Here is a 14822-nt window from a genome sequence, read left to right as displayed (position 1 = left end):
ACCAGATTGTAGTCCTGCACCAGGCTGGGAAGACTGAATCTGCAATAGGCAAGCAGCTTGGTGTGAAAAAATCAACTCTGGGAGCAATAATTAGAAAATAAAAGACATACAAGACCACTGATAATCTCCCTTGATCTGGGACTACAGGCAAATCTCATCCCGTGGGGTCAAAATGTTGACAAGAACGGTGAGCAAAAATCCCAGACCCACACAGGGGAACCTAGTGAATGACCTGCAAAGAGCTGGGACCAATATAACAAAGGCTACCATCAGTAGCACTATGCCACCAGGGACTCAAGATTCTGCAGTGCCAGACGTGTCCCCCTGCTTAAGCCAGGACATGTCCGGTCCTGTCTGAAGTTTGCTAGAGAGCATTTGGATGATCCAGAAGAGTATTGGGAGAATGTCATATGGTCTGATGAAACCAAAGTAAAACTGTTTGGTAGAAACAAACTCCTCATGTTTGGAGAAGGAAGAATGTTGAGTTGCATCCAAAGAACACCATATCTACTGTAAAGCATGGGGGTGGCAACATCATGTTTTGGGGCGGTTTCTCTGCAATCCGTGTACATGAAAGAATAAATGGGGCCATGTATTGTGAGATTTTGAGTGCAAACCACCTTCCATCAGCAAGGGCACTGAAGATGAAACGTGGCTGGATCTTTCAGCATTACAATGATCCCAAATACACCGCCAGGGCAATGAAGGAGTGGCTTTGTAAGGAAGCATTTTAAGGTCATGGAGTGACCTAGCCAGTCTCCAGATCTCAACCTTATAAAAAACGTTTGGAGGGAGTTGAAAGTCCATGTTGCCCAACGACAGCCCCCAAACATCACTGCTCTTGAGCAGATCTGCATGGAGGAATGGGCCAATATACCAGCAACAGTGTATGCCAACCTTGTGAGGACTTACAGAAAATGTTTGACCTCTGTCATTGCCAACAAAGGATATATAACAAAGTATTGAGATGAACTTTTGTTATTGACCAAATACTTACTTTCCACGAATTTGCAAAGAAATTCGTTAAAAATCAGACAATGTGATTTTCTGGATGTGTTTTCTCATGTTGTCTCTCATGGTTGAGGTCTACCTATTGTGTCAATTACAGGCCTCCTCTCATCTTTTCAAGTGCGAGAACTTGCACAATTGGTGTCTGACTAAATACTCCCCCCCCCCCACTGTATTAGTCATGGGATTCAATGTTATCTAGACAGAGGGTCTGTTGCCTTCAAACATCAGTTGCAAGTGGGGGGCTTTGGTTGATCCGGTATGGCTATTTTTACCTAAGTCTCCATATCAGGATGGAACAGAACTACTGAGATAAAGTTGTGATTCTGTTTGCAATTTGTTTGCACAATTTGCACAATTCTGTACTTTAAATTTTGTTTTTTGTTTGTGATACCACGAAATATGTACTTGCTATCTTAAACTGCTTTGTAATGAACTGGCATGTATGTATTTATTATAATACTTCAGCTTATATGCTGCTTCGATCTACAGACACTAATTTCATGATGAACCTATTCCTTGCATATATGGCCATTTTTTTCTATTATCACATTAAAAATTGCAATTGTGATAAATGTGTATGGACTGTAGTTTATACATCATATAGTAACACCTACAATACCAGTAGCTCCTTAGATGAGAGATAGTACATTCTGACCCTCAAGAGAAGGGTCCTCAACCTATGGGCTACAGCCTGCCCACCCACCTGCCATTCACACAGAACCATCACTTTCTCCCCAGGGTTCTTCCTTATCCTAACGCAGTTGGCCCATAAAATGGAAAGGTTTTGGAATACAGTTATTCTGATATGATGGCTAAGATTGATGAATTATTCTTGCAAACCCAGGGTGATCACATTGGATCAACAAAGCATGTAAATCCTGAATTCTGTTCTCAAGTGCAAGGGTCCACTCTAACAACCAGCCTAACAAATCCATAAATAATAGAAAGTTAAGAAACTTTTTCCAGCATACATGTTATTTTTCACTGTTGAAGTTAGAAGGAAATAGGAAAATTCCCGTTTCCTTATTAGTCCTCTTCAAAATTCCTGTTTCCTTATTAGTCCTCTTCAAATCTTACTGGAATACTGAAACTGATAATTCAGTCTGAGAACTTTGCTAAGTGGCAAAGTAAGTAATAAAGAATGGAAACACTTTAGTTGCCTTAGACCAGGAGTGTCAAAATGGCACTTGGGTGCTGGATGCGTCACATGCAAGCCACGCCCACCCCCAGCTCCACAAAGGGGGACAGTCACATGATGGCAATTTATTTATTTATTTATTTATTTTATTTGATTTGATTTGTATGCCGCCCCTCTCCGTAGACTCGGGGCGGCTCACAACAACAATAAAACAATTCAAGACAAATGTAATAATTTAAAAACATTAAAAAACCCATTATTAAAGCAGACATACACACAAACATACCATACATGAATTGTATAGGCCCGGGGGAGATGTTTCAGTTCCCCCATGCCTGACGGCAAAGGTGGGTTTTAAGGAGTTTACAAAAGGCAAGGAGGGTGGGGGCAGTTCTAATCTCAGGGAAGAGCTGGTTCTAGAGGGTCGGGGCCACCAGAGAAGGCTCTTCCCCTGGGACCCACCAAACGACATTGTTTAGTCGACGGGACCTGAAGAAGGCCAGCTCCGTGTCACCTCCCTACTGGCGGACACCAGCCAGGAGTGACACGGATCCAGTAAGCAGGTGGCGGAACTCAAAGCTACAATGGCCTTGTCCACTTCATCAGGTGTCACCAGATCAAACTCTTCCCAGACAGGTGGACAAGTACGGGCCCCAGTCACCTCGACTGACTCGTTGTTACCCAATTGGAGTCGAGGTCTGCCCGGATCCGAGCGATTTTATCAGCATGTGACACTGCGAGTTTGATACCTGTGCCTTGAACAAAGTAAGGTATTTTGTTTCAGGCAGACTGCAATAGTTCATTACAAGATGTTAGACAGCCAACTTGCCATAAAGGTATCTTCATGGTACTTAAATGTCAGGAAAGTTATGATTTATTGTCATATTTTTACTTTATCATTTCTTGACATATTTTTCTAATTCCCATCCCTAACACACCTCCTCCCATTCCAACCTGTTATTTTCCACCAACATGACTGCAGAGTGATAAGCTTTTGACCTACTTTCATATGCCAGAACAGCAACATGCCCCCATTCCAAGCAGTTGCATCAACACTTCTCACCCTCCCACCACCACCCCTCCTCCTTTGGCATTTTTCATGGACTAATGGAAACACTAATTCTTCAAAGATACTTACAGAAAATAGTTTCTGCAAACATCTGACTACTTTCCTAAGCCTCCTAAAGACATACAAATCAGCCATATTTTTTGGCCTATCTGAAAACAAGGTTCTGCTTAAGATTCTTTCTCTCCCCATTTCAGCCCTCATAAAAGTTGTCAGTCGTGGGCAGAATTACAATATAGAGTTAGTTCGGCACATTTAAGTTCCTAACACAGAGACAAACATACACATTACAGTGTTCCCTCGATTTTAGTGGGTTCGAACTTCGCGAAAAGTCTATACCACGGTTTTTCAAAAATCTTAATTAAAAAATACTTTGTGGTTTTTTCCCCTATACCACGGTTTTTCCCACCCGATGATGTCATATGTCATCGCCAAACTTTCGTCCGCCTTTAATAAATATTTTTTTTAATAAACTTTAATAAATAAACATGGTGAGTAATAATCTAAATGGCTGCTAAGGGAATGGGAAATTGTAATTTAATGGTTTAAAGTGTTACGGGAAGGCTTGTGATACTGTTCATAGCCAAAAATAGTGTATTTACTTCTGCATCTCTACTTCGCGGAAATGCGACTTTCGTGGGCGTTCTCGCAACGCATCCCCCATGAAAGTTGAGGGAACACTGTATTATCATTTATCCCAACAATACATTATTTTGGAGGACAAGGGCTGATTTCCACCTTTGTGTAACTCCAAAAGTAGCTGGAAAAAAGAGAAAAAGTAGGTCAGGACAAAGTGAATAAATGTGATTGCTCTAATAAAATTACATATAATTAAATGCAATTAATATGATTGGTCTCCTAATTAGCACAACCCCTATTTTCTTTCTTTTCATAATTTGCCATTTCATTATTTGCCAGCTATCGGTGGAATTCCATGCTACATGATAAGGACAACTCCATTAGCTTAGCTTCAAAGAAGAAAAATATTTATGCAGACATGCTTGTCAGGGGCTATTAATAGCAATAACTTAATTGAACCTCCATGTTCAAAACCAGTACATCCCTGAGCACTGCATACAGGAAGCAAAGAGAAGTTCTGTTCTCAATTTCCCAGAGGCTTCTAATAGGACTAGTTTAGAGGAATGCAAAATAAACAAAGACATGGTCTAATCCCGCAATGTCCGTCTTGTGTTCTCATTTCATACTTCATTTGAGTCTCAATGTGACTAAGTTTACAAACAAAGGAGACAAACTTAGGTTAAAGGAATTTTGCAAAAGCAGAGGACAACAAGCACATTTTCTGGTTCTATCCTACATAGGGAGATAAGGGAAGCAAGATAAAAATAGAACTAGCTTCCCACCCACCCCCACCCCTTTACATACATAGTAAACTAGTTTCGCCCCCTCTCTTATTCCATCAACCCCTCACATTCCCACGCAGCCTCCACACAGTGGCCAGCCCAAGAGATTCACTAATAACACCCCTTGAATGCAGCTGACGACTTAGATCACATCAGATGTTCAACTGGCAACACTTTAAATGTCACTGACCTGGAAGGGTGGATAGAACTAGAGAATTAATTCAATTCCAGACCAAACAGGGTGGGGTGCAGAGGGAGAAATGAGATGGCAAGGTGAGCTAAGAGGAGAACAAGTAAAACAGCCAGTTGTAGGGGACTTAAATAGCTGAGTCTCTCTATTGCCCTGAAAATTGGAATTTTTCCCACTTAGCAAAATCCTAACATACAGAACATAAGCATGCATACAGGAAAATAAAGAATAATAGTGACATTAGAAAATTGTTTCTCTTAACATTGGTCTTTTTCCTAAAACTTCACATTTTCATTTTATACACATACACTTCCATTTTCCACCTTCAGATTAGACACATACTGGTATACTGTATATTCAAGCTCTGAACTTGCAACCTTAGAAGAATAGTCTCTACTTTTCTCTGAAAACTTCATTCTCTACAGCAGTGTTTCCCAACCTTGGCAACTTGAAGATATCTGGACTTCAACTCCCAGAGTTCCCCAGCCAGCATTCGCTGGCTGGGGAATTCTGGGAGTCGAAGTCCAAATATCTTCAAGTTGCCAAGGTTGGGAAACATTGCTCTACAGAATATCACTGTAACATGCTTCTCCAACTTCCTCACCAGCCATTGATTTATCTATTATGCAACCAAAACTATAAAAGGTAGAAAAGTTGATATGACACAATGCATGTTTCACCTATATTTAACAAGTATATATGCAGAATCAGATTTTTTTTAATTTTTTTAAAATCATACCATGATTTAGATCTACAACAACAAAAGTCTTAACAACCTTGTAGTATCTAATTAATTATACCAGCAATGGGAAACTGAATCCAGATCAAGTGGAGATAAGCTGGGCCTTGGGCCAAAGTCTACAGTTGCACAGGATAGCATGCAGGTAGGGTGAACTTTCAAAGAATAGCTGCACCAGTGGAGCAATGTTAAGAAGACCTGGTGTCGGTACTTGGGCTGGCAAATTCTTACACCGGGGGAATGATCACCATACCCAGCGGCCAATTAGGTCCCACAGAGTTGGCCTTCTCCGGTCCTGTCGACTAAACAATGTCGTCTGGCGGGACCCAGGGGAAGAGCCTTCCCTGTGGCAGCCCCGACTCTCTGGAATCAACTCCCTCGGAGATTCGAACTGCCCCTACCCTCCTCGCCTTCTGTAAAATGTTGAAGACACATCTCTGCTGCCAAGAGTGGGGGGATTAATCCCCCTTTTTGTTTGGCCTCTGTATCATGATTTGTTGGACTGAGTGTGTATGACTGTGTAGTCAATGATTGCTATGACAAGATATTTTTAAATTAGTTTTTTTAAACTTTTTAATATTGTGTTTGTACTGTATTATTGTTATGCTGTGAGCTGCCCCAAGGCCTCGGAAAGGGGCGGCATACAAATCTAATAAATAATAATAATAATAATAATAATAATAATAACAACAACAACAACAACAACAATAACAATTATTATTATTATTATTATTATCATCCTCTCTTCTTATTTTTTTAAATTATACATACTTTATTACAGATGATAACTCTCATTTTTCATTTTTAAACTATATGTCTACAACAAGTGGTGCCAATTCCTTCAAAACAAACATGGGTGCTAAGCCTTCATACATGAAGACCCTAAGCTCAGGATCTAAAATCCCCGAATGAACCACTGATACAACTGATTTGATAATCTATATTCTACACCAATTCCATCTGTGAATCGTAACAGCCAATTCACAGTTGTTGCGTGACGTTCATCTTGAAGGATGGGACTCTCAGTTGCCAAGAGCTTAATCAATGTATTGGTTTCCCATTAAACAATCAATTAATTATCTGAAGGAAAATTAATATACAAGCATTTAGTACTATTTTTAGTAACATTTTTTCAGCCATTAATTAAGAATAATATAACTGCTTCTCTAAATCCAACAGCACTAGCAAATAAATGCATTATTTGGATACTTACTGTGTTTCCCCCAAAATAAGACTCTGTCTGAAATATTTTTTGAACCTTGAAATAAGTGTGTGGCCTTATTGCCATGCATTCAAAAGCCCAAATGGGCTTATTATCAGGGGATGTCTTGTTTTGCGGGAAACAGGGTTGCATAAAACTACTATCAGAAAACCCCATAAACTTAATGACTAGTACAACTAGCTCTCATGCAGTTCGTTACATTAGATATAATAAAAATGCTGTTTTTAAAAGGTATGTATGTGCATGCTAATTTTCAATGCATGACAGAAGGCCTAAGGCATCCTTTTCTCACATGGGTACTGGCACATAGAGCCTTTCTCCAACAAATTTGCCTTTCCTTTGATTGTTCGTGCAGCTGATGAGGTGATTCTTCACATATTCATATTCCAATCCATGCAACATTTTAATACAACACTGTGAACCGTGCTGTACTTGAAGCAGCCTAAGAGCCAGGGAACTGTTTAGATTATCAACAAATACATTCCTTCTCACCAACTTATCATTAGCAACCTATTTTAAACTTGTGACAGATTTCAACTCTTCAAGAATTAAATTTGACTGGGTAGAGATTATAAGGGCCAAAGTCTAATACATTTGCAGGATGCAGGAAGAAGCTCTTCTCTTTAGATTGAAATTTATTTTTAATACTTTTCCTTTCCCCTTATGATGCTCTTTGTTTGTTAGTATTTTCTTTGCTCATTAATTTTTTAAGGTGACTCTTAAAAGTGTGACTCTATCTATAAAACAAGGTCCCTACCACCCTCTTTAATTAATATAGATAAGGCAAATTAAGAAGAAAATCCTTAATTTGGGTTTGGGGAATTTACTCATTTCATCTTTCCCTTTCTCTATGGTTTGTTTGTTTGTTTGCAATTTTTATGAAAATTATATACATGAATGTATGTATGTACGGTATGTATGTATATGTGTGTGTGTGTGTGTGTGTGTGTGTGTGTGTGGAGATATATATATATATGTGTGTGTGTGTGTGTGTGTGTGTGTGTGTTGTGTAAACACACACACATGTATGTATGTGTATGGATATATATATATATTGTTCTGAGTTCGGGTTTTGCCCCGTGTAATATTTTGAGTGTCTATGCGACGTTTCGGTGAAATCACATTCACCATCATCAGGCTGAAGTTTTAAGCTTCGTGTTGCTGTAAATATGAAATATATATATATACAGTATTTGATGATGGTGAATGTGATTTCACCGAAACGTCGCATAGACATGCAAAATATTACACAGGGCAAAACCCGAACTCAGAACAATCTACATACATATACCCGTGAAAATCTACGAAAATATATATATATATATATATATATATATATATATATATATATATATATCCATACACATATATACATGTGTGTGTGTGTTTACACAACACAACACACACACACACACACACACACACACATATATATACATACATGACAACACAACACACACACATACATACATACATAGAAGCGTAGGTAATTACACTGAGTGAAAAACTATTAAGTTCTATTTGTGTTCTGTTCTATAGTCACAAAAATCACAGATGTGGAGAACTGAACATGCTCTAAGACTGGGACTTAAATTTAAAAAATCAAGAAAATTATGGCAGAAAGAAAAAAAGGTTTGAACATCTAGCATTGCCCACCTACATATGTAATGCTATATCCACCCAGAGAACATAGATTATGATGAAATTATTTTATTGTCCTGCCCCGGGGAGGGAGAATTGGTAAAACTTAAATACCCTACTTCACGGTGGGTCAAACTTGCCATATTATGTTGCTGTCACATGACATTCTCCCCTTCATGGAGTTGGGGTAGGTATGCTTGTGATGCATCCAGTCCATGAGCCACCAGTTTGATACCCCTTCTCAAATAGACCCTACTTCAACTTTTCTTTCCCCAAACTCTTCACCGAATAGTTTTCCTATCATCATCATCATCATCACTGCCCCACCTTCTTCTACTCTCAGATTCTGGAACAATAGCAAAATTTCATTCAAAAGGCAGGTATTCCTTTTGGGAATACCTTTGGGAGGTATTCAATCATGTGCATAAGAGTTGTAGGTGAGAATATGAATGGAAATGAACTCCAGATGCTCATGGAAACCCATGACTGAATTTTGAACGCAGGCATCCTCATTCCACAAAGAACAATAATTTTGTGATAGCAATAAAGGGAAAGGAACAGGCTCTCTTGTGCTAGAGATTCCTGCCAATTTCTCCCCAATTCCAATGACAGTGCAAGTCATGGTAATTAAGCAGGTATAAAGCCTACTCATTTTTAGTACACAATTCATTTTTATTAATTTATTTGTTAAATTAATTTACATGCTGCCACGTTTCCAGAGATTCTGAGCAGCTTACAAATAGGGCAGGATTAACCATAAAAAATCAATTAATGCAGTTATAATTCACTGAACTCACTATGCCACCATTTCGAGATAGTATGGGCGCAATTGCAGTAAAAGACTTCATGCTTCAGGAATTGGAGAGATAATCGGAATGAGGATGAGGAGGAGAGAAAGAGAAGACTTTTAGTTGAAGTCAAGAGAAAGAAGGGGTAATATTATTTTAAGCCACAGAATTAATGCATGCTTTAAAACAGTTGCTATTTTTTGCACAGATTGGAGAAAAACAAACATAAGAAGAAAAAAGGACTTATTGTCAAATTGAGGCAAAGTACAATTTAACTCATAGTTCTTTATAATGAAAAGGGGGGGGGGGGAATTCCCAGGGACAGGAAAACAAAGCCTTTTCTTTAAATGCAGTCACCAGAAGGTAGAAAGGCACAGCTTTCGCAAATTCTCTTTGGAAACAGAGTCCCAACAAAACTAGGGGAGGAAGAAGAGGAGTAAGGAAATGCAATGGCAGAGATTCAATTCCCATCACTCAGCCAAAAAGACAAGGAGAAGCAATCAGCCCTTCAACCCTGTCACCATGAAATACATCTAAGAAATTGGGGGTAGGGGGTGGAGAGGCACAAAGAATAAGTTTACGTCAAGACGCTTAGCATATCAGACTCCATAGTTGCTTCTGCAATCCAAATAATCAAATAAAGCAATTAGAATAATATCGGGACATGACATCTATATGTCCGTAGTTCCATGTTCTGTCTCTCCTGGGGTGGGTCCCTAAAAAGTCTTTCATTTCTGAAACAGTAACAGGTGACCTGCAATCGTGCAGAACGCGGCCGCGAGAGCCATCGTGGGGCTTCCCAGATTCGCCCACGTATCTACAACACTCCTTGGCCTGCATTGGCTGCCGATCAGTTTCCAGTCACAATTCAAAGTGTTGGTCATGACCTTTAAAGCCCTACATGGCATTGAACCAGAGTACCTCCAGAACCGCCTGCTACCGCACGAATCCCAGCGGCCGATAAGGTCCCACAGAGTTGGCCTTCTCCGGGTCCCGTCGACTAAACAATGTCGTCTGGCGGGCCCCAGGGGAAGAGCCTTCTCTGTGGCGGCCCCGGCCCTCTGGAATCAACTCCCCCTGGAGATTAGAACTTCTCCCACTCTCCTTGTCTTCCGTAAACTACTTAAGACCCACCTATACCGCCAGGCATGGGGGATTTGAGACACCTTTCCCCCAGGCTTATTATAATTTATGTTTGGTATGTATGTGCTGTTTGGTTTTTAATTATGATAGGGTTTTTAGGGTTTTTTTAATATTAGATTTGTGCCAGTATAATATTGTTTTTATCGTTGTTCTGAGCCGCCCCGAGTCTTCGGAAAGGGGCGGCATACAAATCTAATATATTATTATTATTATTATTATTATTATTATTATTATTATTATTATTATTGATCTCTAAGGGCTGGTTCACAACACAGATCATCACTTGATGGTAGACATCACGCCTATACTGACACTATCACTCAAAGTACAGGATATTAGGAAGGTCTCTCTCTCTCTACATGAACCAAGGAAGGCCAGGGACTAGAACATTAAGCCCTGCTTATCATGCCTCCTAAGTATACTTAGTTATCATATGATAAGAACTACTAATTAACAAGAGCTGTCACTTTGAAGACTTTACAGTCCTCCCTATAAAGTAGGTACTGTATCTACATACAAAGGAAATGACTGCTCTCCCATAATTACATGTATTGTATTGTTATACCCTCAGGCTCAAAGAAATGCAAAATAATCAAGATATCAACTCCCCACAATACAAAGTAAGTTGTAAAGGTTTTCTGCAAAGCTATAATAATAAAGGTTTTCAAAGCATGGGCTGCTAGAGAAACTCCAGAAGAATAGCTGAAAGCAAACAGGATTTCCAGAGAGCACTATTTCAGCTTTCCTGCTTTAGCTTCCGTTTATTATTTATTTATTCACATTTATATAACTGCTCATCTCACAATAAAATGACTCTGTGCGGCTTACCACTTTTTATGACTAGCAGCATCCTACATCAATTAATGTAACCTTATTCACAAGGGCAAGGTCATCAATGATTGCAGAGTTTGATTTCTATTCAATGCAGTATGTGAGTGATGTTATGATTTAGATGTCCTTTCTCTATTTGCCTAATATTAGTCTTATTGCCTACTCCTAATGTTTGAATTTACAGTGAGAAGTTGCTCCGCCTCCCTTGCAAGGGCTAGATAGTGTAAATAACTAGAACCCCTATTTGAGTAAGAGACCCTATAGCATTCCAGACAAATTTACGAAGAAATTAAAAGGAATGAATAGAAGAGGAAATCAAGTGGCTATAAAATATACATTAAAACATTGTGCAAGATAAAAATTAATAATAAAATAAGTTGAGTTTGTAATCAATTAACATATTTCAAAAGGGTTAGAAAATAAAATGTTTTTAATCGAGACCAAAAGAAAATAAAGATAAAGTCAAAGATATTTGTCTATCCATCCGTTCATTAATTTTCTTAATGGTTTACAGAAATATACAATTATTAAAACATCCACAGTCAGCATTTAAACAATAGAAATCCTGAAAAATGTACAAACGAAGTCAGTCCCAGATATCTTCCAATAACTTCTAGCAGACTGATGTCAAAAGGAAAAGACTTTCCAATTATTTGGAAAGACAAGCCAAGTCCAAAAAGCAGCCCTAGTTTTATCTGGATACAGCTAGAATGCTGTGGGCAGAAGAGAGAGAAGGCTTAACAATACTATAAACCAGACATTTCAAGTTTCTCCGAGGCATTACTTACATTGAATTCAAGATGTGTTGCCAATAAATCTCTCACTTAACCATGGAAAAAATATTTAAGTACTCTATATGTTCCCCATTTTATATATGAGTGATCACCAGGACAACCCTCTAAGGTAAGCCAGCATTATAATCCCATTATTTATCAAAAATCATCATATAAACTCTCTGGCTGATGGGCTTTTTGAATAACATTATGTCAGCTTGCCTCAAAATGGCATCTGTAATTCCCAAAACGTCCATCCATCATTGAATGAGACATATAGTTCCAACACATCTGGAGGGTACCAGGTTTGAGAAAGTTGACATAGATTGTCCTTTTAATCATATATACTACTCAGGGAATAGGTGAATTGGAACCCTCCAGTTATTATGGACCTCAAATCTCATTATACTATCCAGCATGGTCCAAGAGATTGTGGGAATGGGTGTCTTATCTGATATGCCTCTTCTCGTAGGGTGGAGCTAACCTCCAAGAATGGGATGGCACTATCCCTTCAGCCAATGAGCACTGAATCTGACAAACTGATATCTTTGTCCTCCTGTCTCAGTTCCCCCTCTTTGACAAAGGATGATGATCGGTGTGTAGCTCCCAAAGTCAATAAACTAGAAGATAACAATTTGATGTCCAGACCATACTAACTTTGGGCAGGATTGGAGGTTAGCTCCACCCTATGAGAAGAGCCGTATCAGGTAAGACCAATGCCCCTTCTCCATAGTGGGTGGAGCTAACTTCCAAGAATGGGACATACCGAAGTCTGTCCATTGGGAAGGCTAGGTCTGGCTGCCTTCCCCGAGAACCCTGCGACCAAATGCTGCCTCTGCTGATGCAAAAACGTCTATTTTGTAACGGCAGATAAAGGTAGTAGGTAAAGCCCAAGTGGCCATCCTTGGATGGACCATGCAGCTGTCGCTGAAGCACTATGTGTTGAATGTGCAGTCACCCTGGTAGGTCATACAGTCAGCACCCCATGATGGAGAAGGACGCCTTTTGTCTCAAGGAAGTGGGCTGGAAAAAGATGAAAAGCGCCTCAGTTTTGCCCAAGGAGGAAGTGCACTTGAGGTAGATCTTTAGCGCCCTCTACAGATCAAGCTTGTGCCACTGTCTCTCTAATGAGTGCAAAGGGTTGGGGCAAAAATTTGGCAGGGCAATTTCCTGGGCTCTGTGAAAATAAGTTTATTTTTAGAAAAAACATGGGGTCCAGTTGGAGGACCACTTGGTCAAAATGAAATATATAGAGATCCCCTCTAACAGACAAAGTTCAGAGACCCTCTGAGTGGAGGTGATCGCTACTAGAAATGATACGTTAACATGTAAGGTGTGAAGCGAAATTGTCCTCAGGGGCTCGTGGGGGCACCTGCCAACAACAGGAGAATCTTTGAGAGGTCCCAGGTTGGGTACTGATGGATGACTGGAGGACACAAATTTACAGTCCCTTTCAAGTACCTGCGCAACAGGGAATGGTCAGACAAAGAGTCCAGAGAACCACAGGAAAAAACAGAAGAGCCACCACCTTGAAAGGAGCCAGGCAAGGAAGATGGAGCAAAGCTCTCAAGGCTGACGGAGGGGACAACTCCCCTCCTCTTTTGAATGGCTCTTTGAGTGACTCCCTGTTGGCAGATAGAGCCGAAGCTCCACACTCTTGACCCAGTGACTGCGATGACAAGCCAGTCAGCTGGGGGGGAAACTCACAGAATTAACTCTATGACTGGTAGAAATAATCCTCAAGGAATGGGAGCAATTAATACATGCATCCTGTTCTGGCCGAGGACTGAGTCAAAAGAGGGGGGATTGGGGTAGGAGGATGAAGATACTAATTTGTCAGAATCAATCCTCATTGACTGAAGGGATGGTGTCATCCCATTCTTGGAGGCTAGCTCCACCCACTATGGAGAACTGTAGTTCAAAACACCTAAGGCTTAAAATTTGCTTTCTTTGAGCTGCCTTATTATTTTAACCTTTTTCTTTAATCTGTTCATACTAGCAACCCTAATCCTAACTCCCACAAACAACAGTAGTGTTTCCAAAAACATTGATTTGCACTTGGTATTCATTCCTCCCTCCCCCTCCCCATTTTTTTTAAGCAAATGGAAAAACTATCTTTAATACTCCAACCCACCATTCACAATCTAAAGTCAAGCATCCACGAGGGTCATTAAAGGCTGTTATACCAGCATGGCAAGGTAGGCATTTCATCCCCAGCCCTTAATTGAAGAGCTTAATGAATGAATCTGGCAGAGAAGAGAGTTGTTGACAGCAATAAAGGCAGCTGGGATCACTTGCTTGTCTGTCACTATTGGTGACAATGTTCGGAAAGGTTTCTCCAAGTCCAAGACTATTGCAGGCTCCCCTCACCCAGACTTCAGAAGATGTATAGATAGGTTACAACCAATATCATCCACTACAACATGGATGAGAGATCCGGTTCACAAACCTAGCATTGAATATCCATGATGTCCTAAGTGCCACATGAATATTGTATTGGCAGATGACACTCTGCATTGTTGTAGAAACCACTTTCAAGGTAATGAGCTTCCAGAAATTAACTCACTGTAATGAGTTAACTCACTATATACATCCCCCTCTCCACTTCTAAAATCTAATCCTCTCCACACTCCTGGAAGTGGGCCCTAGAAGTGTATATGATGACAAGCCCATACTAGAAGGTATTAGAAAAACAGTTGTTATTGCTGTTGTTGTTCTTTAGATTTATAATGTACCTTTCTCTAGTGTTCAGGCCCTCTACGGACCTTCAGGAACACTGATGGTGCTTATCTTGTTCCACCTCCATTCCTCCCTCTCTCACACATCTATATACAGTGATGCCTTGTCTTACAAACTTAATTGGTTCCGGGACGAGGTTCTTAAGGTGAAAAGTTTGTAAGACGAAACAATGTTTCCCAT

At 39.9% G+C, this 14822-nt stretch overlaps 1 protein-coding gene and 1 long non-coding RNA gene across 4 annotated transcripts in view; one reads left to right on the top strand and one right to left on the bottom strand.

Moving 5' to 3' along the window:
• Positions 1 to 14822, bottom strand: part of RARA (retinoic acid receptor alpha) — a 278000-nt gene that overhangs the window by 113679 nt on the left and 149499 nt on the right. The gene's annotated exons all lie outside the window — the stretch shown is intronic.
• The window catches only part of LOC139154545 (uncharacterized), a 61212-nt gene that overhangs the window by 23709 nt on the left and 22681 nt on the right, over positions 1 to 14822 (top strand). Inside the window, exon 2 of the long non-coding RNA XR_011556924.1 lies at positions 10871 to 10919. This is a non-coding gene — a long non-coding RNA (uncharacterized lncRNA). The remainder of the gene's footprint in view (positions 1 to 10870; positions 10920 to 14822) is intronic.

Source organism: Erythrolamprus reginae, chromosome Z, assembly GCF_031021105.1.
Source record: "Erythrolamprus reginae isolate rEryReg1 chromosome Z, rEryReg1.hap1, whole genome shotgun sequence".
Taxonomy (NCBI): Eukaryota; Metazoa; Chordata; class Lepidosauria; order Squamata; family Dipsadidae; genus Erythrolamprus; species Erythrolamprus reginae.
Note: the sequence above shows the minus strand (reverse complement) of the source record. Positions and strands in the feature narration are given on the sequence as shown.